We start from the raw sequence: 24260 nt of genomic DNA, 5'->3' as shown, positions 1-24260 counted from the left end.
TACTATTACATCGTGAGTTCACTTTTTCCATCTCTCTTATAAATCTGAAGTGATTCCAGAGAATGCAAGTGATAATTTGATACCATGAAGTCAAATATCAACAAATAAATGAAGGTATTGTGGCTAGCCTGCACCGTTGTAAGAAAAAAAATTAGCATTAGCATACTCTAGCATATATAATTTACATACTACAGCATCATTAGATGAGTTTGCTAACTAACACAATTGAGCATCCTAATCCTCTCAGGCTCTCCTGATCAGAGAAAAGGAGTTTCAGCAGAGAAACAAGCGCTTCCCAGAAAGGCTACAGATAACAGTCTAACCAGTTTCTTTGACTTTTTGAGTCCCTTAATTCTTGACTGACTTGCCCAAGCCACAATCATATTTTAAGAAAGACGAAGTATTTCTAGAACTGGCATTTTCAAGCACCAGTGAATTACTGAATCAGGCATTCATTCTTGGCATTGATATGTAAGATCCATAATTGCTGATTGAGGATGTGACATTTCCAGAAATAGCAGTTAGTGTAGCAAAGGACACAACACCGTTGGGAAGATAAGTCAGAGGTGACAAGACCATGCAGCTGCCAAAGAACAGGCATGCCTTAGTACATCAGTGTTAGACCTAACTGCATTCAAGTGATGTAGTCTTGATGGACACTGAAGTCAAACTCTTTACTAATACTGTCGTCTGATTTCTGTGATATGCATTGCCTGGGATTAATACTGGGGCTGTTACTGCTGCTTTTCAACCTGATGGAAAGCAGCCAGAATTAGAGCTGAGAAGAACACAGAGAACAGGTAGGAAAAGATGGTGAGGGAAAAGGGAGGGAAAAATGGTTTGACATAAATCAGTCATAGGGGGGCTTCTGACAGGAAGCAAAATAAACTGTCATTATTATCATAAGAACTGTGGGATGGAGAAAATGTCCACTAACAAAAACATTCTCATTTTGCTATGATAGAAATAAAAGACATGCAATTTACAGAAACTTGAATGTTTGTGCTAAATCTATTAAAGTTTTTGTTGCAATATGGATCATCAAAGTCAGAATGATCACAGAATACGCAAATATCAAACATCTAACAGCATGATATGTGCACTGCCCTGCTTGTTGTATAACTGTAGATCTCTATACTTTGTTCAATTTTTTTTCCAGTGTAAAAAAATTATCTAATCCTGTTCATAATTATGATGCAGTTATGATGTTTTGTTTGAACAGTGTTTGCATTTTCAGAGATAGACTCGAAAAAAAAAAAAGAAAAAAGAAAAAAAGAAAAAAAAAGTATATTTTTAATCTGTGGTTAGAGCAGGTCCTTTAACAGGAAAATATATTAGTTTGTCTGTATGAAGTGTTTTGACTTCTTCAAAGGTAATTACAAAAAACACCTTTTGTCATTCCTCCCCAGTACATTATGTTGTGACAAGTCAGTCATGTTACATAACATGATGTGACTGATACCAAATAGCATGTAAAAGATTTGATTTCTTTTCCTTTTAGAACAAGGATTCCATGCTACGTACGGCTGGTTTTTGTGGGGGTCTTTTCTTGCTCTTTAAAATGAGAGAACAAAGGAATGCCCACTTTGAAAGACCTTCCATAAAAACAGAGTTTCAGAATATTGTTAAATATTTAGTTTACATCTGTATATTAAGTATTTTCACCTTTGAAATGTGCACATTTTCACCACCTGCCTCTCTCTACTGTTTCACCAAGAGAAGATTTTTATTAGGCACTATAAAATAGGCTTTGAGAAACTTAAGCATGTAATCCTGTATGGCTCAAAACATCACATGGTGAGGTGCGTACTGCATTGTCAGTGACCCGCTAGACTGACCCAGTTACTTCTCTGCACTGAGAGAAGCAGGAAAGAAGGAGGAAGGAGGGCACCGAAAAGGCACTAGGAAAGGGAGGGCACAGCAGGCATGTAGGAGAATGAAAGGCAAATATCTCCTTCCTTCTCCCACCATGTATTCTTAAAACTGCTGCTGTTTTGGACCCCCTGAAGCCTGTATGTGAAGAGAGATTCATATTTTCAGAAATGTTCCAAGGAATTATTTTATCTGCCGTAAATTAATCCACCACAATTTAATCCAACTGCTGTGTAATCCAACTGCTCTTAATAGAGTTATCCCAGGGACAGCATTGGTCCATCAGCATAATTTGTTCTGGGTTAAGTGGCATGAGAAGCCAGGTTAACTGGAGATTTGCTACCTATCAGCGACTGGCTAACAAAGAAGAGTTAAAAAAATAAAGCAGACTAGTCTTACCCTCCACCTTAAAAGTAAATTTTCACTGATTGTCTCAATGAAAGAATTTTCATACTCACAAAGCAGCAGAAGCAGATCAAAGATGAAGAGAAGGAGAATAGTGCAAGTATGAAAGAGTAAGGCAAAAACTCAAGAAACCTCACCAGTTTCACATAGAATAAATAAATAGAGACTGTTCATTGTCAGCAATGTACTTTTACAGTCATGATATTTGCAGAATCTTTTCTGAAATCTAACAAATCCAAAATCCAAATGTATGCCTACATATTAGCACACTCTCAGTGACATGACTTTGTAGTCATAAACATGAGCAAACATAAAATGTAACACTTTTAAAAAAATTAATCACAGAGAAAGTGAATTAACATCAGAACACTCACATTAATGTAAAGTGCATCAATATGTCAAGGTCATAATAAAAGATTTCTGAATCTTTTTCTGAAGTGAGGTGTTGTGAATTGGTAAGTTAGATGATAGTTAGTTTCAATAGCACACATTCATATCTTTGGAAAATAAGGTCATTCTTATTATTTCTTTTGCCAAAACATTTCAGTCAGATGCCAGAAGGCCATTAAGTGCCTAAATTAATCTGCTGTCTGAATATATGGATTACTATCTGGATCAATCCAAGTACTTCTCCAGAAATGTTTGCTCAGGGATATGATTTAGCAGAGGGTTGTTAGAGTTAGGGTACTATGGTTAGGCTGCAGTTGGACTTGATGATCTTCAAGGTCTTTTCCAACCTGGGTAATTCTATGATTCTAAATCCATCCTGATCCTCACAAAACTCAAGACTTGATGGTTCATAAGAGTAGAAAATAAAACCACGATCGACTTTCCCAAATGCATGTGAGACAATGGTAACAAAATTTGGATTAGCTCTTTATAAGACATACTAACAAGTTTTTGAATTTTCACAAATGCAGTTAGATACCAATGGATTTTGGCTGTCATACCTTACTGTGCACCCTCAGCAGCCTTGATTATAACTCACACATATTCCAACTCAGCAGTGATCCAAATAACAATGAATGCAAATGTTTGTTTCAAAAGCAAGAATTATTATTATTAAATAAATAAATAAATAAAAGATTATTTCTACAGTATTCTGCCCAGGAGCACAACTAGCACCCTGACACATCTCTTTCTCATGCACGTTCAGTTTTATGTAAGCCTTACTCCTGGATTGAGTTGCAAGAACCAAGATTGGTTATGTCTTCATTGCATTTCAGTCTATTGAGAGTGGACTCCATTATTTAGGGCTTTACAGACCCATTAGTGATTCATTGGCTGTGTAATATACAGCACTTGAATAGAAAAATCAAACTGGCTACAGTCTTTGCACTGAGAGTTAATAATAACAGTGAAATATCTAGGCACAAAAAGAGGCAAAGTTTATATATGTTGCGTCTGTTAAGTGCACAGTTGTATAAAGCCATGCTTATTCTTTGTATGAGTCTGCTCACTCAGGAATAAAAGAATGTTCCCTTTTGGATGGTAACAAATGAAAAGTTGATTCTTAGAAAGAATAACTAGAAGGCACCAAAACTGTTTGTGGATTCAAATGCATTGCAGGGTCAAACAGTTTTGAATTTCCTTAATCTCTTTGGTTAAAGATTAACTAAAGGCCAATTGTGTACCTATTTGGAAGCCATGTATTTATTTGGAATATTAACTGAGTCTTAAGACAGGAAGAATAAAGAGTTCCTTCATCAAAAGATAATAAAGCTTAGCTGTTCAATATTCTTATCGCTTAACCAAACTAGAATTATATAGCCTTGACTGATTGCAAAGCAAAGAATTGCAGGCATGAATAACATTGTAAAAATGGAACTCCAAAGCAAGACAGTGGAGAGAATGATCATGTTAGAATGAAAATATTGCAGACAGGCAATTATGTTGCAGTGTTTCCCAAACATTATATTTCACAAGTTTGATTCAATTAAAATTATATCAAAGCTTTCTAAGTGAAAAAAAAAAAAAAAAAAAAAAAAAAAAGGGCACTAAAGGCCAGTAGAGTTATGAAAATTGGCTTCACAGATGGCTGGCTTGCTCTCTAAGAAAGCAGGCAGTCTTCAGAAAACTTCTGAAGCAGCCTCGTAGTTACTTAACATTTGCAGAGCTGATACAAGGTGAAGAGGACAACCATACAAATTAGTGCCAAGAAGCTGGCTAAGAAAAAGGATCATTCATTTGAACCATTAGCTCTTTCTCTGATTTTCAACAAATTCATACTTTTGGAGAAAAGTAATCACATTTTGAAACTATATCTTCTAGAGATAGACTCCTCTGTGGCTTTCTACCCAATCAATCACATTTTAAATGCCATACATCAGATTCCAGACACATAGTTTCACATATCAGAAAGTAAGGAGTAGAACACTTTACAGTGGAATAATTGTGAAATTTGTGAAAATCTTGTGTGAATGTAACAAACAAACCCACAGATTTCATGAGTGAAGTCACCCAAAAATATACCAACTTTTCATCTACAAGATGGGTGGCAAAATGTGTTCCACCTAGAATTTGGGTTGGTTGATTTGTGAGTGTGTGTGAAGGGAAAGCAGCTAAGTTGTTGGTCTTCTTTTAGATGAGGCCTCAAGGTTTATAGTCTGTTTGGAGACTGAAATTGTCTTAGGGGTAAACTTCCACGCTGATGGGTTTTCTGCCCCTCCCCTTTCCCCCATTTGTTAAATATCTGATTGCTTCTTAAGCAATCGGCCCTTGAATAACAGCCTTAATAGTGTTGCTTGCATTATGCTTTGAGATTTTCCAGGGCAAGTGTCACTAACCACATGCAAAAAATTATTACAAAGATTACACCATCAATACTGAAACTGTCAGATGGCACAAATGTCTGTAAATGTGTTTAAATAGATACACAGAATTGAAGTTTGGAAAGGAACTACAAGATCATGTAGTCCACACTCCCTCCTATTACCATTGTTACCCAGTCCACTAAACCGTATCTCATAGCTCCTCATCCAGATGACTCTTGAATGCTGCCAGGGACAGCAACTCCACCACCTCCCTGGGCAGCCATTCCAGTGCCTGACCACACTCTGAGAGAAAAAGTTTTTCCTTATGTTTAATCCAAACATCCTCTGGTACAATTTGCAGCCATCTTCTTGGGCCCTGTGTGTTGATGGGGAGAAGAGGCCGAAGTCCTCATCACAACCTCCCTTCAGGAAGTTGTAGAGTGCAATGAGGTCTTCCCTGAGCTTCCTTCTCCAGGCTAAACAATCCAGCTTCCTCAGCCACTTCTTATAAGACTTATGCTCCAGACCCCTCACCAGTTTCATTTTCCTTCTCTGGACACATTCCAGGACTTCAATGTCTTTCTTGTAGTGAGGGTCCCAAGACTGAACACAATACTTGAGATGCGGCCTCACCAGCACTGAGTATAAGGAGATGATTACCTCCCTGCCCCCGTGAGCCACACTATTTCTAATGCAGGTCAGGATGGCATTGACCTTCTTGGCCACCTGGGCACACTGTCAACTCATGTTCAGCTGAGCACCAACCAACACCAGGTCCCTTTCCTCTTCACAGTCATCCAGCCATTCAGCCGTAAGCGTATAGAACTTCATGGGGTTATTGTGGCCAAAGTGCAGAACTCAGCACTTGGTCTTGTTGAACCTCATCCCATTCACCTCAACCCAGCTATCCAGCCTATCCAGATCCCTCTGAAAGACCTCCCTACTCTCAGGCAGATCGACACCACCTCCCACCTTGGTGTCATCTGCAAACTTGCTGAGGGTAGACTCATCAATGAAGAAAGTAAGCAAGATGGGCCCCAGTACCGACCCCTGGGGGACACCATTTGTAGTGGCTCTCCAGCTGGACTTAGCTCCATTAACTGCTACCTGCTGGATATGGCCTTCTAACCAGCTCCTTACTCAAAGAAGAGTAAACCTTTCCAGGCCATGGACAGTCAGTTTCCGCAGATGTGGAGACGTGCCAGGATGACAGGAGAGGACTGTGTCACTCAATGCCCAAGTCTCACTGTTGAATCAGGTGCAAGTTAGGTTGCCATTTATAGTGTTTAATATGTTTCCTGTAAATGTGCAGGAAATGTTTGTTTGAAGTTATGAAGGAAACAGTATTGATGTTCACAGAGATGCGACAAACTACTTGATGAAAGAAATCATTTTCAAGAAATAGTCCTATGGGAGAAAAAGAGCCTGTTTATTTACACAAAGATCAAAGTAACTTTCATATGAATTGAAGCTAAATATTTAGTGCTTGAGCTACTAGCAAAGAACACTCTAAACTTCTGAAGGAAAGAATAAAAAGCAGGAGACAAATCCTGATATATATATATATATATGATCTCTATTAGCAAAACAAAACAAAACAAAAACAAACAAAAAAAAAAAAACCACAACACTTTTTGTTACTTGAGTTGCAGTAGTGTCTGGGGTCCAACTTGAGATCAGAGGCCCACTCTGTCGTATTATGTAAAACACTTAGTAAAATACAACCTCTTTTCTGACAAGCATATCAACTAAAGAGACAAAGGTCAAGAACTAACGTTAATTCAGTTGTATGAATTACACTTATAACTTCCACAAACATACATTAAATGAAACTCTCATGTATTAAACCAAGCGCAGTTTCACTGGAATTTATTTACTGTGTAAGTCAAGCAAGTCAAATATGAACAAAAGAACCTATACATTAATTTCTTATCATCAGAATGATTAAAACTTCCCTTAGTTTTTCTAATTGTTTTCCCATTTTTTTCTTCTAGCTATACCAAATTTAAATGCAATAGTCAAAACCAGTAAGGAGTTGTCCTTACAAAATAACGCAATATCATGACAGAGGTCATTCAGTCACATACTAATAATGCACAAAAGAAGTGATTGGAAAAGTGAGGGATTTCTCCTTGACGTTCATAATCAGAAGTAAATATCCATCCAGCAGAGAAAACCATCTCTGTGTGGTTTCCCAGCAATTTCAACATGACCCGAAATAGATGCCTCCAGCTGGTAAGGCTCCCAGTCTTTCTCTGTTAGGATGATTTCTGAAGTTTGGAGAGAAAACTGTGCCAAAACTGATGGATATATCTGACTGCCAGCTTTTCTGTAGCTAGGGAGGGAGGGAGCTGGGAAATAGGCCAGTGGTATGTATTTCTCATAGTTCATCACCATCTTCCCAGTCTCCGGCTGCAGATCCCTAAGCCTCTAGAAATCAGTCACATTAGTGACTTCGGACCATGATTAATCTGAAGCAAAGCTAAATTCGCACTTTCTCAGTTCGTGTAAACATTGTCTTCCTATGTGTAATGCACTGCCTTTCACTTTATGCTTCCAAATAGTCCTCATTTCTACAATATTTTTCCCAATAGCACAAGTGTACCCTTACCATCTGTCACATGTGGTCTGTTCTCTCTCTTGCACTTTATTGCAACCTCTATAAAATACCATATAAAGCGTAGGAATAACAAGGTAGTTGGTTGCATGGAGTAAATAAGGTGAAAAATTGAAGACATCTAGTAATAGACATTTATGAAAAAAACCTATTTTCTTTCTATTCCTTCACAAGTTCAAAGCAATCTAAGCCACTGGCAAGGTATTCATTACTTATTTTAAAAAAGATGAATGACTTTTTTCAAAACGTGTTTAGTGAAGGTTTATCTCTCTGTGTGAGAGTTTATAAATAATTGAATAAGAACTAGACTATTAAAACAAAAATTACTTTGAATACTCAACACTGGGATACCAGTAAGAAAAAATGAAGAGATAGTGTATTAAGACTTACACATAATTTCAGGCACAGAGAAACACTGAGCACAGGAGAACAGTCTCCTCCTTTGCACTGCCTAATGGGATCGTGAGCTTCTCTGTTCTAGCAGCTATAGAATTGTGAAGTGTGTGCATTATTTCTATGACTGACCTAAGCAGAGCTCATCTGTGTGTCAAGACAGAGTTGGTCTCTGTGGGCTGTTTTCCTACATAAGTCTGAAAAATCCTAAGTTTCCACATTTTCCCTTAGGAGCTCAGTCTGCTCTCCCAGGTTTTATTTTCAGGATTTTCTTGAAATCAATCCATTTTCTACCTTTACGATTTCATCTCACTTTGTCGGGTAACATTGCAATTCTTGGTAGTGATCTTAAAAGCCACAGATTTTAGAGCTGATAGCACCTTTTCACAAAATAAATAAATAAATAAATAAATATAAAAATTCTCTTTTGAAGAATTATTGTCATTGTTTTGAATTCAAATTATAACAACAAAGTGAAAAGTTAACTGCTAGTAAAATCAAATCAGCCAATCTCTATATGTACATTTTATTTTATTCTTCATCAGAAATTGTAGAACCATAGAATATCCCCAGTTGAAAGGAGCCCGTAAAAGTCATTGAGTCCAAATCCACTCAAAAATCAGATCATACGTCTGAGAGTGTTGTCCAAGCATTCACTGAACTTTGGCAACTTGGGTCTGTGAGCATTTCCATTGGAAGTCTGTTCCATGCCCCTCACCCTCTGGTAAAGGACCTTTTTCTTTATCATTAACCTGACACACCTGTGAGGAGCTGTAGAAAACTATGAGGCCTTCCTTCAGCCTTCTCTGCTCTGGGCTAAACAAACCCACTGATCTCAGCTGCTCCTCATACAGTTCTCCCTCCAGACCCTTCACCATCTTTGTAGCCCTCCTTTGGACACTGTCAAATAGCTTTATGTCCTTTTTGTACTGTGACACCCAAAATTGCACACATTGGTTGAGGTGAGGCTTCACCACTGCAGTGTAGAGTGGGACAATCACTTCCCTTGACCAGCTAGCAATGCCATATTTGATGCACCCCAGGATATGGTTGGCCTTCCTGGCTGCCTGTGTACACTCACTGTTGACCCATGTTTAACTTTCTTTCCCCAGGGACCCTCAAATCTTCTTCAGCAGGGCTGCTTTCCAGCATCTCATCCCCCAGCCTGTATATATAGCCAGTGTTGCTAGAGAGCAGTGTTATTACAAAAAAAAAAAAAAAAAAAAAAAAANAAAAAAAAAAAAAAAAAGAAAAAGAAAGAAAGAAAAGAAACAAAAAAAAAACCAGGATGGAATTCAAGATGAAGTTAACAAAACACAGATATAGACAGAAAATATGAAAACATTCAGCAGGAAATGCAAGATGCTATGCTTATGCTGGATCATTTAACTACATGAATACAGTATGAGGAATAAATGGCTACAAAGAGTTCTACTGAAAAAAAAAAATATAGAACAAAGAAAAAAAAAGAAAAAAGTTGAGTCCACAGTATTGTATTGATGGGAAAAAAAAAAAAAAAAAAAGCCACAGTATACATATAACAGGATGTATAAGGAAAAGTATGACTGAAAGGAAATGTGAAGTAATCCTTCTGTTCAATGCTTTATTCAGTGCTATAACCTTAAATGGAATATTGTGTCTAATCCTAGGCACAACAGTTCATCAAACTCATAGATCAACATAGGCAGTCTAGAAAAAAAGATACAAAAAGAAAAAGAAAAAATATCAGTGGTTTTTACAAAATTGGCTATGAGGAAAGACTAAAGGAAATAAGTTTGTGTAATTCAGAGAAGAAAAGACCAAAGGGTGGCATTTGCTTTAAATAACAGTTAAACAAACAAAAGTGATGAAATAATTTCTTCAGGTATTTTTTTCCACCTAAATATCGTGATTTCCAACCACTGAAGAAAACTCCACTATGGAGAAGAGAGATGAACCAAAAATGCACAATATCTCAATTACAAAAATAAAACTATCATCTCTGCCTTTACCGAGTACTTATTTTAGGAACTCATAACTCATGGGCAGTTGAGACAGAAAGACAGATTTTATGTAGGTTAAGTACACTTTAAAGTTTACCTGTATTATAACATCTGAAATTCCTTCCAATCCAGAAATGGAAGTTTTTGCCAAAAAAAAAAAAAAAAAAAAAAATTAAAAAAAAAAAATTGAAAGTTTATTAAACTTTAAAATTATAGAAAACCAACTTCAGAAAGGCTAAGTGAACTGGGTGATTTAGCCTTGAGAAAAGAAGACTGAGAGGGGAACCTGATCCAGGACTATAAATATCTGAGGTGTGGAGTCAAAGTGGAGAGACCAGGCTCTTTTCAGCAGTGTGTGGAGACAGGACAAGGGGAAATGGACAGAAACTGTAGCATAAGAAGTTCTGCACAGATGTGTGCAAGAACTTCAAGTTCTGCACAGATGTGTGCAAGAACTTCTTCACAGTGAGGGTGATGGAGCACTGGAACAGGCTGCCCAGGGGGGTTGTGGAGTCTCCTTCTCTGGAGATATTCAAGACCTGCCTGGACCCAACCTGTGCAACCTGGTGTAGGGAACCGGCTTTGGCAGGGGGGTTGGACTTGATGATCTCTGGAGGTCCCTTCCAATCTGTATGATCATGTGATTCTGTGATTTTCATCAGTTTTTGACCACGAAAATCTCTGTAAAGAATAAGTGTAACTACCGTTCTATTTATTTTAAAGTAGTCTCAATTTCACCACTGCTGTGACAATGTCTTGAGACTTTTAATAATCACTTTACAGTTAAATAAATAAATAAATAAAATGGAACAACTTAATGTTATATGAATAATATCTCATATATAAATATCATAACTTCAATAAAAGGGATGTATTAGAGCATATGAAAAATTTAATGTTTTGCATCTGCAAAATTCACACTTTAATTGTTTTGTAAAGCACAAAATTAGCAGCAAAGATCTTAAAAAAAAAATTAAAAAATCTTGAGTGACTTTGCACTATATGTCACACACATATATTCATATAATATTCTGAAATAAGTTCTGGATCACATTATTAATTTTCATGGACCTCAAAATAGGAAAAGTTAATTGGTAACAAAGCATCAAAATTTTGTACTGAAGAAGGAATAGCAAACATCACTCTAAATGGGCACTTAGTAAATATGACATAGACAGAGTTAATTTCTGCTTCTCTTTGAGACTTCGTGAGATGTAGAGGAATATAGATGTGAGATGTGAGATGCAGAGGAAAAGAGACTCATCTTCCTTCATCTAAGAAGAAGTAGCTGTCTGATAATACTAACTGGGTGAAAAGGAAAGCTTGAGAACAAGCAGTGAAGCATTACTTGAGCACAGCTTCAGAAACAATGTGAAAAATTGCAGTGTTCAACAACCTGCACAGATTCTTCCTTTGAAAGCAGTCTTCCTCCCTAGCCACCAAAATTCTAGAGGAAATCCTTGAGTCCAAGTTATGTAGGTTCCCTATGGAACCTGTAATTTGCTGAGGTGGACAGTGGTTACCAGCATCTTCAGACAGAAGAGACACAGAGACATCACAAAACAGATGAAAAAGAGAGAATAAAATCTAGAAGAATCATCAAAGTTATGTTCTGTTGTGGGAACAGCTGAGAAGTTATACTGAACTCTACATGTTACACCCAACAAAATCAGCAAATACTTTCCCATCCTCAACTTTGTTTGCAAAACACATAGACTTAGGATCTGTGTTCCCCGTCTTATGTGGTGGTCAGACAAGAAAAGAGTAACCTAGGCTTGTCAATCAGTAACACACAGAGCTGAAATCAGCTTGAAAATGTGTGAGATTGTCTAAATAGGAAACAATTTCCCCAGCTCAGAAAAAATGTTAATAGACACCAGCAACCTTGTGACTTGATAAATAGAACAGGAGACCAGGTAGTAATAACAAGAAAAGAGTTTCCATTAAAAAAAAAAATAAAAAAATCTTATCAGCCACCCACCATGTGCTATAATTTAAATGCTTTTGAGCAAAGAGCATTTCTTTACTGCTAACAGGTTTAAAATGTTGTAGCATGTAGACCAAAAAGTCTTGATTAGCTGTGGCAGATGAGTCAGCAGAGAAACAGTTCACAATGCAGTCCAGACCTTACATTTTGACACATATTGTTAAGGGCTCCCCAAAGTCATTCCCAAAAAAAACCAAAAAACAAAAAAACAATAAAAAACAAAACCAAAAAAAAAAAAAAAAAAAAAAGAAAGAAAAAAAAAAAAACAGGGAAAAGTGTACAAAAATAAAGAAANAAGAAAGAAAAAGAAAAAAACAGGGAAAAGTGTACAAAAATAAAGAAATAAAGTAAGGAAAGAAGAAAACGGAGGTCTAGCATCATGGCTTAACTTTGATTTAACCTTGAAAATATTATAAGGAATATGAAATGAGAGTGGAGAATATGACAGTCTCAGATTTTGTGAAGGTTTTAGTTTTTGTGTAAAAAAAAAATAAAAAATAAAAAAATAAAAAATATCTAGTTATAGCTGGGGCACCAGATTCTTCAGGATAACTCTGCTAGGTATTAATGATACACTTTAGGTATAAAGTCATATTTACATACAGAGAAGGTGTGCTTTATTATTATGTGTTACTGCACAATTCTTTTTCTGTCTTCTTGAGAGAGAGAAAACACTGTAAATACTGCAGTGGGTATGCAGTAGTTCTGGGTAGCTACATCCCATGGATGGATATGGGCTTCCAAAGCATCAGTCTGGGAGGGCAGGAAGGAAAACATAAAATGGATTCTGAGAATTCTAGATCCTATGGCATTCCTAGCAAAAGATAATGTCTTTTGTATTCCAGGCAAATTATAGTCTGCTACATTATAATCTTTGTTTCTATAAGGCAAAATTCAATGACTGTTCGAAACAATTGTACAAGGTTGTTATCTGCTTTAGACATGAGAAAAATTCCCCTTAATCTCTCAGAGACTGAATGTTCTTTACGACGTGAGAACCCATTCTCTTTTATTATTTTAACATTTCTGTCTGGTGGAAATTTTTTTACAGTGTCCACTAGTAGATGCTGTTTTACTTCCCAGTGCAACAATGAGTCTACTGAAGAAAACAGTGGAAAAACTTCGAGGAAGGGTAGCAGTAAGAAACAAAAAAAGCAGTTTGCTGTAGAAACAAAAGAAAACAAAACAAAGAAAAATGTTAAATGACAAGCCCATCCATATACCTATAAATTCAAGAGCTATGGTAACATTTTAATTTTCATTCTAGCTATTGAGGGTTAGACAATGAAACCCACTGCAACAGATGGAAAAAGTGTGACAACAGATATTCTACCCTATATAGATATAGGTATATATCTATATAGATATATATAGATATAGATATTCTACCCTATATAGATATATACCCTATATATACCCCACCAAGTTCTGTCACTTGGGCTGCACATGCCTAAACTCTGAAAATCTACCCAGTTTTCCTTTTTAGCCCGAGCCTGCAGTGAATAAATAAGTTATGAATAAATAATTTATGAATAATTTCCAGTCATGACTATTTATCTTTCAAAGATGGCAGAAGTCTTCTCTCTACATTTCTGGATTAGTACACAGTGCTTTGATTTCAAAATGTTGTTGGCAATTATTATTATTTTATTCCAGTACTTTTTGGAATGTGATCAAATACTACAAAGATAGCAGAATGAGGAAATATTTTCCAGAATCCAGTTTTTCACCACTGTGAGTCAAATCATGTTATTTTTCTAATAAAATCATATGAAACCTGTATTACAGTAGCTACTAAAATGGCTCAAAGATGACCTAGCTTTGAGCAATATAAATAGAAAGACTGATGGTTTTAACAGTATACTGTTAGATTTCTGTCAGCCATTTCACATCATGAGAGCTTTCTAACCATACTGTCAAATTTTGTACGTATTTTAACACACTATTATTTTCACTAGGCATAAATGACAGTCTTATAATCATACTACATCTAAACATAGAATCTTGAGGTACAGGTAAATAAAAGTACAGATGGTGCTAGGAAAAATCTTACAGTAGATCTTGAACCAGACACTATTCTTGTGAATTTTATCTTGCATCCGTGTGCTGTAACTGTAGACCATCACACTGCACAGATGGAAGTGCAAGTTTGAGGGCTATTGAGCCTGTGGATTTTCCCAGTGTGTCACAATTACAGAAACATCTGTGCTAAATAACTTCAAGCTGATCCACAGCAAAAATTGGCAATGTTCAATAACTCTCAATATCCATTTTCCCCTGTGGTGAGATGGCCTAGTGATTGCAAGTTGGACTATAGCATAAAACATGTAGCTTCATTATTTCAGAGTCTATTTAGAGATTTCTCCGGTGGTATATTACCTACAAAATCCATATGTTTTTCCTTACTTAGCTGTATAGAGCCTCCATTCCAGAGATACCACATGCCTGCAGCTATCATTGACTTCAATTAGAGGTGTGGATCTGTATGTTCTCTGAAAACTAAGTCCTGTGGGGATACTTTTAATTGATTTTGATTTGCACAGGGAAAGGAAAAAAAAATAAAAATCTAGGTGACATGAACATAAGAGATCAGAAGGGAAACAGAGGCATTTTGCATTCAAGAACAAAGACTAAAAAACATTATCACATCTAATATATAGTTTGTACCATAATAGCATAGAAAACATACACCATTTTCTTTCTTCTAGCAGAGAAAAGGAAGCTAGAATTCCCTTAGGAAAATATAAAAGAATGAAAAGCATTCCCAAATACCCCCAGTAACATAATATAATATAATTCCAGATCCATTAATATATTTAGACCACACTGCAGTTTGTGAAAATTCAGCATTTTCACCTATGACTGAGACACCATTTCTCATCCTGCACACTCCTGCAGCACTGGAACATTGAGGTTTTTGCTGGCAAATGTGCATTACTCAAATATAGTACATTCCCAATTCTTCATGCCCTGCTACAGATTCATTTTTCAATTCTTGTTTCCTGCGTTTGTTTCAGCCAGATAGGCACCCTAATACAGTCACCAGATTTTATCCACCCTCCCAGAATTCAAAATAAAAGATGGATAAATTTCTTAGCTACAACACAGCGCGCAATTTATACCTAATGAACATTTTTCCATGTTTTGTCCAATGTCACCTGGGATGTTCCAAGCAAAGAATACCCTTTCTCAGACACTGTGATCATTCTGTAGCATTATGGACTCAGCAGTGCAATTGTTTCCATTACATTTGATTTATATTTTATTTTCCTCCGTTCCATTTCCATTTCTTTCAGTACCTAAGCACTTCCTTAACTAACTGCTTTAATATTCAGACTCCAGAATTATCAGCAAAATAGTGACACATATCTTATCCGGCACTCAGCCAAGCTAAACACAGTTAGTACTTTCACCTTTATAAACCAGTTCTTGATAATTACTACTACCAGTTTTTAATTTTTCCCTAATTAATTCTTTCTATGTACTGATCTGCAGTTACTCCAACTACCTTCTCATCTGAGATACAGAGGGACTTGGTTCTTGGTTTATGATGTGATTGCTCAGAGGAAACAACCAAAAATTATGCTGGCTTTCATGCACCTTTATCTCTTTGCCAGTTCTTGCATGATTTTCTTACTGTTCAATATATATGTGTCCTAGAACTGATGCACTGCTGGTTGGTATCTGAACACAAGCCTTCCTTTCATTCTTGATTCAAAACCTGTTGTTCTACTGAGAGGGTATACTGCACCAAAAAATAAATTATTTAAAAAGGACATATGTGAAGGAGAGATTGTAAGGCTGAAGGAATTTCTCAGTATATTTTTCTCCTAACCATCCCCCTGTCCCTGGTACACACCCACCTGAAATACTCCAGCAGCCCCTCTCTCAAAGTTTCTTTCTGCCAATTCTAACAAATGCCAAGTTGTCAAATGATGGTGCTATTGTGTCCCCATAGCAACAAGCTTTCTGGCCTGAGTGACAGAATTTCCATATTGTCAACTGGAAAATGTCCCACATAACTCTAAGAGCACCTGGAGTTTTCTTGCAATGCAAATATCTCTTTCTTTTCCCCTCCCATTTCTTCATATATTAATGGGAAGTTATTTATACTCATTGCAACGGATGGCATGATGACAGGCTGAGCAATTGAAATTTGCTTTAAAATTCTCTAAATCTTTCCTTTCAGTGGATTTTATGTTCCTTTTGAAACAGCTGTGAATTTCAATGTTATCTTTAAAATAAATTTGAAAAAAATACTAGTAGGTAACATCAAGGTCTCGATAACTGAACAGAGAAAATACGTGATGTATTATGTGACACATTTTTTATGCTTTTAAAGTTTAAAAGAAGTATAAGAGAACTGTTGAAAATGTGTTCCTTCAGTAGTAACACATTTCTAACCTATGAACATCTAACAGGTTATTCTACTGCATACTCCTCAGGTAAAAATAGTTAGGTCATATAGACTGTGCATGTACTGGTGGTAGACTTGAGGAAGAGAGAAAAGTGAAACCAGTTTCATTGAATCAGCTGAAGTTTGCAACAGTGGTGTTCATGTCCCCTCTCCAGTGTTAACAGCATTTTTCAATTATATTTAATCTCACTGAATCTTGAAGATGTAATTGTTCAGTTCATTTATCATAGCCACTTAAGATCATAACCAAAGCAATAACTTAGTACTCTCAAAGCATATGGAAACTGCTTTTAGCAACATCGTTACCACATTTAGATAACTTAACTCTGCACTAACATGGGGATAAAATAGATCAGAAGATAGCTTATTGTCTTTTGGACAAGATGTAAAGCTATACAGTGATATTTTAGTGACAGCTGAAGTTAGCCTCATTAGCCTTTACAAATGCATGTTGTGTAACTAGTTCTATTTCCTAGATTACCAAAGTAGTTTCACTAAGATGTTTAGGTTTTTGTTCTCTTCTGGACAGTAATTTTAGAGTATTTTTTTTCATACATACGTCTTGCACACTCCATGTCATTATGATTCCATATATGGAGTTAAGGTATAGGTACATAATTTGGAAAGAAATAATATTTGATAAGTTTAACGCAAGTAAGAAATTATTTATTGTATCATCAGCACATTTTTCATCTGAGAATAACAGAAGAAAGGATGAATAGTGTCTTTCAAGGAAAGGGATTAACTTGCTTGCAAATATTGACTAAACAATAAAAATAATTTTACAGGGAAGTTTGTAGAATCTAAACAGTAGGCTAAATATTGTCTGCATATGGTTTTCTAGCTGTTCCAGCTAATTATGGCTGTAAAAACACAGAGAGGTGTTTTAATGTAAAGTGTATCTGAGCCCTGCAAAAGCACTGAACTGGGTGAATTACTGCATCCCACAGATGAGACACCTTGAGCATTGTTTCTGTCTGGGTAAGTACAAAATACAATCAGCAGCAACACACCTGAGGTGGTTAGGTTATAAACACAGGTTCAGAGGAAAACTTGTCTGCATTACAGTGGAAGGTGCAGGAGCTGTGTATACGTGCCAAGCTGGCAGATTCAACAAGGTTTAGATATAGAGCACAGGAGTAGAGAGCTGGGAGGCATAACCTGAGGGCATCATACATCCTCCTTTGTCCTCTCAGAAAAAACAGTCCTCACTCATACAGGTCCTCAGCAATACATTCTGCGTCACCAAAGACTCACAAGACCCTGTCACAATATATAGAGTACATAGGGCTAAAACCCGCAAGACCTATGTGTACAACAGGCAGAATGAGGGAGAAATAAGCATCAAATACTCTTCAGCATTAAACAAACATTCTGAAGCACTGCCTGTGAGGAATTCACATCTGTGCTTTGTTATTACTGCTCCAAAACTGTCCTTTTCCCTACTCATCTTTAGTTTGGAATTCCAGCATTTCTAAATTCATGAAAGTAATTGCTTCAAACAGCACAAGGGCTACTGCAATAAATAATACCTTGATTTCTGACCTGGCTCCTCCAATATTCTATTTTTCTAAGGCTGGGCTCAGAACAGCTCTTCCCATTGCCTGCTGAGCATTTTCTGTATTTAAGCAATGCAAGCATTACTCTGCTCAAGTGTAGTATAGCAAATGAGTGCACTAGAATCCCACTGAGGCAGCTTATAGCCTGAGGGTACTAATTGTTCATCAGGAAGACCTTAAAGCCTATTTAATGCCAAAGACTAAAGATCTTTTTACCTCTTTGCCATTTTGTAATTCATTACTGAATCAAAATAAGAGAATGAAGGGTTTTTTTTCTCATATAACAAATTAAAAAATGAACAGTTATCATGTTTTTCTTTATAGTACAGAAAGATTCGTGTGTCATCTTTCATGCAAGCCAATAATTCTATGATTTAAAGTCTTGATAGCTATAAGCCTTGAGTACAAAGTAATCTACTGCACAAGAATTTATAACACAAATCCCTTTAGGGTTCATGGCTATTCAGCCCAAGCATCCTATATCTGTCTATTTAATCTAGCTAATTTATCTATCTCTATATTTATAAAATATCCAGTTTCTAGAAGCCAGATGCCAGCAGTGTACATTTATTTTGTTGACAAATTTGTTTGGTTGCTACATCTCAGATAGACACGATTCTATCTGTAAAGAAATGTATGTTTTAAGAACAGTTATCACTATATTGATATATTTTATCAGACTTCATGTTCAGTCACATTCTGGCTCATTATAACATTTTTATTTGGGTTGGGATATATGTCTTACTAAGCAAAAAAGCTTGGAGGGGGATAATTATGGCAGGGGTAGGAAGAATAGTACTGCAGAGGAGTTTCAAATCTTTGTCCAAGAAGCAGGGGCTGCCCTAATGCACAAAGTATCCCATCTACCGTAATCACAGTTGTTAGAGGGGCTGCAGTAATCAAAAGGTTAATTTGGGAAATATCAGTATGGTTTTATATTCTCATTCCCTATTATTCACACTAAGTCTGTAAAACATCTCCAAACTGTGAATATTTTTCTGGAACTTCTCATTATTTGCCAGGAATGATTATGCTCTTTACGTATCAAGGTTGATATAGAGACAGTGGAGAGTGACATTTATAAAAATGAAATAACCACACCTAAGCTTACACATAAGGGAGCTGTTGTTTCAAGAGGACAATTCCTGCCACTGTCCCTAATAGTGAAGGTCCTGCTGTGCTACTTTTGTTTCTGCTATGAGGGGACAAGTTCTTGCCCGCAGGCAAGACTGAACTTCCAAAATGATCATGTTATTCTCGGGGTCTAGTGAGCAATGTGGAAAGCGTCGGGTTTTGAACTAAGGATGCAAGAGAGCTATAAGGATTTAATGTCTGGAATGAATCATGCTGCTAGAGCTCACTCTGCCACTGGTCAGTCATTGTTTGTGTGCTCACGTATTGTTACAAATCATTGCATGCTGGTATATTAAAGGCATATTTCTGCATTTGTTGTGTCAGTGAAAATGTTATAATGGTGGAAGTTTGTCTTGTTTTTATTGTTTCAGTAAACAAAATGCATGTGAAGTTGCAGTAAATGAAATTGGGTTGTGCTGTGTAGCTTCAGATTTGACCCGAAACACTGTGGTAAATGGTACCTAGTATGAAAGCTCTTCATTTTCTGACAAAAAGTAGACCAGCTAACAGGGTCCTCTGGAGAGGCCAAAAGCTGCCTCTCTCCCAAAGCTTCAGACCAACCAGTCCCTGCATTCTGTCCTCCAGCCGTGCTTCATTTATTCCAGATTTTGAAGCAGAAAAGAAACTGATTGCTAAGTAAAACCATGTAGAAGATAAATGGAGATTTTCACTGTTTTATCTATGTTCAATAATGACACTTTTCCTAGGAGTAGCCACATTGCTCCCAATGGCATTTAATGGCTAAATCTGCTATATTATTCTATAGAGACTCATATCTTTGCAGATGACTGTCATTGTTATGGAGAACCTTTAGGATAACAATATAAAGGCACATCTTTATTCAGACTTGCACTACAAAGCAATCACACTCAAGGCCCTTCATTGTTCTATGCACTTAATCCAATTTTATAACTGATGCCTGCAGTATTTGTTTCATTTTTTCTCAGAAACTAGACATATTCAGATATCTTACATTTAACTACCTCTATTTTTACTTAATTGTTTGATTCTTATTTTTCTCCTGAAATGTTATGTACTGAAGTATTTGTTCAGTTAACCTGCAAAAACGCAGCCAGAGGTGTAACACAGAGACCAGGCAAGTCAGGATTTGATTGCCTAAGAAATCATTTCAAGTAAAACCCGAGGGAAAGCTGTGCTTGATGTACTGTGACACACGGAGGTGCCAGGGTCAATCTGATGTGCCTAAGAGATCAAGAGTGGGCTAAGACTCTTACAACTCAGGTTAGCAAATGACATTTGTCAAGGGTTTGTTATTTTAGGTGGAGCCACTAAGATACAGCAGCATTCTGGAAAACTCACTGCTGCTGAGCAGTCCACTCTGCCACCAGAACTGGTATTTACTCACATAAATCTGCATCATACAAAATTCATCTGGTTAGTTCTGTGGAGTATAACCTCCTGTTTGCAGTATGATGAAAAAAATGATGCCTTTGGACTGAGCACGACTATCCATCAATGAGTATTTCTTCAAAAACAATGCCCATATTAGTCAGTAAAGTGCTAAGTTTCACTCAGGAGTGTGTGCACAGAGCCTGTTTTTCTCCATATTGCTGTGACCTTTCACTGACAGTTGCAGTGTTCCATGTTTCTTAATAAGCAAATAAAGCTGAAGCAAACCAAAACATGATTGTTCTCATCTGATCTTTTTCTGGTTTCTGTATCTAGTGATACAACCCCTATTTCTTTCTATTCTCTGGCTTATTCTTTTCTGAGCACACCTGACACATAAGAGGTTTAATAATTTACAGGTAGAGGGCCTAGTTTGCCAGGCTAGGGACATACTCCAATTTCTTTCCACAACTCTAATGAGACAAAGCAGTCAGAAGCTTATTGCAACCGCCACATAAAATCAGATTTATGGATGCTTTTTGTCAGAGAATGGTGCAGGATAGTTTGAGTGTTCCACTGAATCTCTCATCTCCAAGACTAGTTTCCCCACCTGCTAATGGAAGAAATGCTGCTATGAGTACTAAATATTTTTTTCCTAATTAATTAGGTAAGATTGGCCCAGTGTGAAACAGGCTCTGCAATTCTAACCAGTACTACTGCCATATAGACAGTGATTATGATACCCAGAAGACCGTATTTGTAGAGAGAGATCTTTACATTCTACAGATCATTCCTGGTTGATACATTAAAGGAGGGCAGTTTGGATGGTATGGAGCCAGAGGTGCTGTAAATGACCTGCTACTGTTGGAAGAGCTCCTGAGAGTTCTCCACAGCTGGCAAAGGTTATTCTAACCTCTCTAAAAGTGACAGCAGTGCATATCTTGTATCCTTCTGCTTTACACAGAAGATGAGGAGATTCCCATTGACTTTTGTTTGTTTGCTCTGTTTCTGACGTGAATTATTCATTGCTTCTGTTTAAACATTCTGGCTTTTTTGGATCATTTGAAGATATAGCATCGGCATTACAATTTCAGAAGTTATAGCACAAAGGCAAAAAGCATCCAAGTTATATATGGTGGAAGCACATTTAGCTCTAGAAATGGCCATATCTGAAATATTGTATTCTGAGCCAGATGGTGCTGTCAGACAGTGCAGAGTGACAACTTTAACATGATGCAGAAAGGGTAATGTGCCCAAGCAGTGAAGGAACTCTATCTCCATTTACTGCATTTTTTTTAACTTCAGTTACAGATGGTACCAGGAAGATCAGCTCAGAAAGAAAAGTAAGACTTCCTCTTGGCTGATTCTGACTTAAAAGAATCTGTCAGAATATTTATAAGTTAGCCAGGCAGGCCGTTCTTCCTAGTGAATGCCTATGTCTCCTTCCTAGTAGAAGTAATAGGTAATATAAGAAATTGGGAATTTTTAACAACATTTTTCATTTGAAATAATACAGAGTCACTTGCGATCAAGCATCATTTCTAATGACAAGTATATATTAAAATACTACATGTTGTTTTCTTCTTCAAAAAATGGTTCCAATTTTTTGGTCAACATTTCTCTGTTTACAATATAACTTGAGGTAGACACAGTAAATTATTTCTAAGAAATCAAATTGTGACATGTTGAAATAGTCAAAATAAAATATCAGTGATTTAAACTGCTCTGCAATATTTCACAACCCCAACTTTTTGTTTCATGAATATTTTTAGAGTGACTTCATTATATTTTATTGTCAGCAATTTCTGCTCATCTTGAAAGTATTCATAATTAAACAACAAAAAAAATCAAATATGGATTTCACAGGGATTAGATCAGTCATCTAAAAAGCAGACTTTTCTTCCCAAATATTTCAGTATTACATTCTGCTTTCAACTCACATAGCAAAATAACAGCACAAGATGACCATGCCTTAAATGTGATACCACAGACTTTGCCTTATCTTCATCTTAAAATAACTTTGCTCTTATCTATTGAGGCTACAAGCCAAGCTATGTTTTCATCCAAACTAATGAAAATTATCACACTAGTCCATAAAGTGTACACATCCAGTCCAAAATAGTAACGATTCCCAGGGCATTTATTTTATTTGTGACAGCTAAACTCAAGTAAGATGAATTGCATTTCAGAGAATCAACACCTCTGCATGTAAATTTAACCACTGAATTGATAATGAGGAAAAAAATGTTACGAAAATAAAACTCCTACTTAATGCAATGTTCTACTTCTTTTCCTGTAGAAATGCATTAGAAATATAAAAATAAATGTAGTTGATTTTGCTGATCTCAAGCTATTGAAACCATGACAAAATTAGCTGGTGAAATATCTGGTGAAAAGTAGGTGGAATTTTTAACTCCAAGGCACAGCACAATTTTGCATGCAAATAAATTATTTTACAAATTTAAGATAAAAATATGGGCTTTTATTGGTGAATGGAGTTACGGAGCACAGCCAGAGAAAGGAGGACTTCATTACTTCTTGCAAGCAACTCAATTCATCACCATGGTTCTCTTGGTATGCATAGCCCATATAGCTTTTCTAAAAGGACATAACTCTGCTTGTGAGTTAAATGGCTAGGAGTGAATTCGGAAATGGAAATCTTACCCAATGAATAAGTGCATGTATGTATAAAAGAAAAGCAGTATACTCAAAAGGAATTAACAGAGAAGCAGCAATCAAGAATTCTAGACCATTGATCTCCAGTCAAACTGATTATCATGTCATTCTGCAATATGTAGCAATGGAATAAAGTTACTTGTCTTTCTGAGGGAGCGTTTTTAGGACTGTTGAATGAAAACAGAAATTTTAAGTTATGTTATATAAAAAAAAATATTCCATGTGATAACTGAAAGCTGTTCTGTGGCTAAGTTTGCTTAACTAATTCAATTTTATGGAACTCATGGTCTCTTCTTTAGAAGCACTGTAAATTTTTTGCTGAATTAAGAGTGGATGGGAGTGCTACTTCCTTTTTCATAGAGAACACAGTCATTCAGCTTTTTTTTTCCCCCTAAGTTTTCTTTCAGAGGCTCATCTACATTCATCTAGCTGCAGCAAAAATATGTCATCTACCAGCAGCTAGCTCTTTGTTTTTTCCCCACTGGCTTTCTGAACATTATAAGCAAAGCCAGCAAAAACAAATTTACCTTGGCAGAGCTACATCTTTGATAGGGATTCTGCTAACATAGTGATGCCAACCTGGGGAAGAGACTTTGCACAACACTAACAGGTGCAGCAGTGTTGAGAACATTAACCAAGCCACATTTTTAACTAGGAAATATAAATATCTTGAGTTATCTTTCATTTGTTTGATCACATTAGTAAAATAGATAATTCAACATGTGCTCAAACATATATGCGGCAATGATGTTGAGACTTACCTGATATGTCCTCATTATGTAGAATGAGATCCTTTTTGACATCCAGATGTACTATATGGAAATAATTATCTTGCTTATGGGAGCAGGAGTTAATCCATTAATCAGCAAAAACGTGTGGCATTTTTGTGTGTTATAGAACGGTGAGAGACAAGAAAAAGATTTCTTAACCAAATCAAGATGAAGAATTTTTAGGTTTAACATTCTAGGTAATTATCTGAAATAGAAATAGGAATCCAGACTCTGAACACCTTGTTCCTGACTGTGTTCCCTAAACCCAACCAAGCATCTTCAAAATTGCTGTATAGTTGTAATACAGTTCTGCCAGTAGATGAAAACAAAACATAATGATGTCTT

The 24260-nt window shown here is 36.4% G+C and overlaps 1 long non-coding RNA gene across 1 annotated transcript in view; it reads left to right on the top strand.

The window, feature by feature from the left end:
* Positions 1-439: 439 nt before the first annotated feature.
* Positions 440-24260, top strand: part of LOC107310107 — a 34575-nt gene continuing 10754 nt past the window's right edge. The window contains exon 1 of the long non-coding RNA XR_001553481.2: positions 440-800. This is a non-coding gene — a long non-coding RNA (uncharacterized LOC107310107). The remainder of the gene's footprint in view (positions 801-24260) is intronic.

Source organism: Coturnix japonica, chromosome 2 (genome assembly GCF_001577835.2).
Source record: "Coturnix japonica isolate 7356 chromosome 2, Coturnix japonica 2.1, whole genome shotgun sequence".
Taxonomy (NCBI): Eukaryota; Metazoa; Chordata; class Aves; order Galliformes; family Phasianidae; genus Coturnix; species Coturnix japonica.
Note: the sequence above shows the minus strand (reverse complement) of the source record. Positions and strands in the feature narration are given on the sequence as shown.